This window comes from Populus alba, chromosome 1 (genome assembly GCF_005239225.2).
Source record: "Populus alba chromosome 1, ASM523922v2, whole genome shotgun sequence".
Lineage (NCBI taxonomy): Eukaryota > Viridiplantae > Streptophyta > Magnoliopsida > Malpighiales > Salicaceae > Populus > Populus alba.
In genome coordinates, this window is record NC_133284.1 from 40,451,763 (window position 1) to 40,455,262 (window position 3,500).

Consider the following 3,500-nt stretch of genomic DNA (forward strand, 5'->3'; position numbering starts at 1 on the left):
AGACTCAACATGGGGTTGATTTGATATTGCGAGTTGGCAGTTTTGATATTGCGAGTTGGCAGTATAATAGATACGTAATTGGTTGTTTTAAGAGTTGGCGGAATAAATATTTTATAGCACTTATAAGTTTTTTTTTTTATATGTGAATCATATTTATTAAACTTGGATCAGTTTGATGGGTTAATTTGGAACTTGATTGATTTGGGACTTGATTGATTTGATAATTAGACTGATTTGGTTAAGATAAAAAACGAATGGACAAAAACTTGGAAAAATCCGGGTGACTTGACAAAACTTAATTGAAACTTTTTTTTTCCTTTTTTATATATATATATATATATATATATATATATATATTTTGGTTATTAACTATTTTTAAAGTTTACTATATAAATATTATAAAAATGTTCTATTTTTTCAATGTGAGATTTAAAGCCCTTTAATATATATACTCTATGTTCATAAGAAAAAAAGTTATGTTTTTTAATGTGAGATTAAAAATCTTTTTGGTTTAAATACTTCAACTTAAAAAAATAACATACTAACATAGTATCTTTTCAATGTGAGATAAAAAAAACCTTTTAAAATAATCTTTTAAACTTCTTTATTTATAACATTTATAGCCTATATTTACATGAATTATTTTTTATTTTTTTCATATGAAATATTAAAACTTCAAATATATATATATTTTTTTGAGTTGATACAGGTCAACCTGTACAACTCGGAACCCAACTCTTTGTTCGGGTCAACCCCTGAGTCGGGTTTGATAACTATGAGGCAAATAACCTTTAGAATTTCATGTAAGAATCTAAGTTTGATCTAACGGTTAAATTTTTTGTTATTACTATTTTAAGTTGTTATCTTAGTCTGATGTGATCAATCCTCCTTTTAAATTTAAATAGATCTTATCAATCCATAAAAGTATCTATTAAGCTAACTAAATAGTATCTTTGAGGGAAGTTCTCATGTAAGTGCTTAGACATAAAAGTATCTATTAAGCTAACTAAATAGTATTTTTGGGGGAAGTTCTCATGTAAGTGTTTAGAATCTCAAATCTCTATGAAAATCAGCTCCATCAAATCATTTGAAGAAAATGGAAATATGTTTAAAAATCAAGACAAACACAACACGAGAGCAAAAGAAAAAATAAAGGAGATTTAACCATTATAGTAGAGTTTCATCTTTTTCTTTTTTTCTTGTTTTCTTTTTGCTAGTTTTACTTATAAATTTGATATTTAATCTCTTAAGGCTGAGAAATAATTGATTTTGATTATTTTGTTAATAATGATAAGCAAATTTGCAAATTGTAATCATACATTATCACATATTTTTAATTGATTACAAATAGAATATAATTTAACACTAATAAACCAAGCTTGTGATTTTATTTGTTGATCCAACTTACAACTTTCTTGATTTATCTATTTCATTAAATCTCTTATTATCAAAAGTATAATATCTTTAAGTACAAACCACACCTCCAAAAACTAAAAAAACATGTGTTTTACTAAAAAAAAATAAGTTACCTCCCATTCAAACACACACCTAATTAATTAAGAGAGCTTTTTCTAAGTTGTTTAATGAGAAGAAAATAAGTAAAGAGTTTATTTTACTTAATAACAAAGTAAGGAAAGATTAAGATAATTATACCAGTGATTATTTTAGGATTGTTAGATATAAAAAGAAACATCTTAACCATGTTTATCATAGTTTTTTAAACTTTGTTAAAACTTTTTATAATTTTTAGATTTTTAAACTTTTATTTTTATTTTTCTTATATATCAAATCAATTTCAAATCCACCTAAATTTTATGTGCAACTAGATTAAGGTGATTTTAGAGTGTCTATAAAGTTTAAGTTGATTTCATTAAATTTAGATATATTTTTTAGTTTCATTTTCTTTACTGGTCATATGATAACTTCTTAGACAACTCTAAATGTTTTCTTTAGGCAAGTTCTCTTACTTTATCATGTCAAGGGAAATGCTTAGTCGAACCTTGCTTATGTGTTCTATTAAAATTGGATAGATAATGAGATTAGCAATTGTTACTAACTTTCTATTTGCTATTTTAGTTGGGTTCTCCCTACTGAAGCTGTAATAGAATTTACCAATGCTTTGCTCATCTTACATGTGATTAGAAATAAGTCCAGGTGCTTTTCCTGCACATCTTTGCTTAATATGATTGAGTCTTTATCTAACCTTTATGTACGAACAAAATTGTAGTGAAAAGCCTTTTAATCAACTAAGTTTTTGGTTAAGGTACTTCATATCAATGATAGATGTTTAATCCACTCTTATAGTTAGAGATATGCTCCTCAGGTGCAAGATTCACTACTAATTACCTTGGAATTTCAAAGATTATTCTATATAATAGATTTTAGGCATTTGTTTACAATAATACAAGGTGTTTAAGAAAGAGGTTGTTGCCTTGGTAGTTTGGGTCTACAATTTGTAATTTGAAAAAAACAATTCTATAGAAATGGACCTTACTGAATAATAGACCAAATAACAATGTTATTTAGTGTATGGATTTAATTTATACACCTTTTAAAACATAATTTTTGACATTGTTGTTGGTGATTGTTTTTTCTAATTAATTTGGTATATGTTATTTTCTCTAGTTTTCTATTTTTTTCTTTTATTTTATTCATATATTTATTTAATGTTTCAACTTGTTGGAAAAGAGATAGATCAATGGTTTTAAAAAATCTTGGAATTTACATCATATACTCATAGATCAAACGAGCAATTTACATCTTTTCAACCTTCATAATCCAATTTCAACAAGCATTATATACTGCCCTCTAACCTAGTCAACCAACTAAGCAAAAAAGGAAGAAATGGTAAAAAAACATCCAAACTCTCAAAGAGTTGGCAACACCTACTTCCAACCAGCAACTTATTTGCATTTTAGACCTTCAACTTGAAGTTGTTTTTGAAATTAAATCAATAATGATTAATCTCTTACTAACTTTTTATAGTTTTGCAGGTGAAGACCCAAATAAGCATTTTAAAGAGTTTTATATTATTTGTTTAATCTTGAAACCAACAAGAATCTCTAAAGTGTAAGTAAAGTTGAGAGCTTTTTCATTTTGCTTAGCGGACAATGCAAGGCTTTATAATCTACTATTCGACACTATTTACCATATGAAATGAGATAAATAAACCCTTCCTCTATATCTAAAGCCACAAATATTTGAAAAGAGATTTATGGCATTGAACAGCATAATCGAGATAGTTTGTATAAGTATTGGGAACGATTTAAGAAGTGCCCTCATCACTAAATCTATGAGCAACTCCTAATTTAATGTTTTTATGAAGGCCTTGTATAAATGAAAATGAGCATGATAGACGATGAAAGTGGAGGGGCTTTAGTGAACAAAACCCCTATAATAACAAAGACTTTGATAGATAATATAATTTCTAATTCATAATAGTTTTTCATCCAATCAAAATTACCACTGAGAAAAGTGCACGAGGTAGGTGTTACATCTAA

The 3,500-nt window shown here is 26.6% G+C and overlaps 1 pseudogene; it reads right to left on the reverse strand.

Annotated features, from left to right (window-relative positions):
* Positions 1-3,195: 3,195 nt before the first annotated feature.
* On the reverse strand, positions 3,196-3,290 carry LOC118056931 (small nucleolar RNA R71; annotated as a pseudogene).
* Positions 3,291-3,500: the final 210 nt, after the last annotated feature.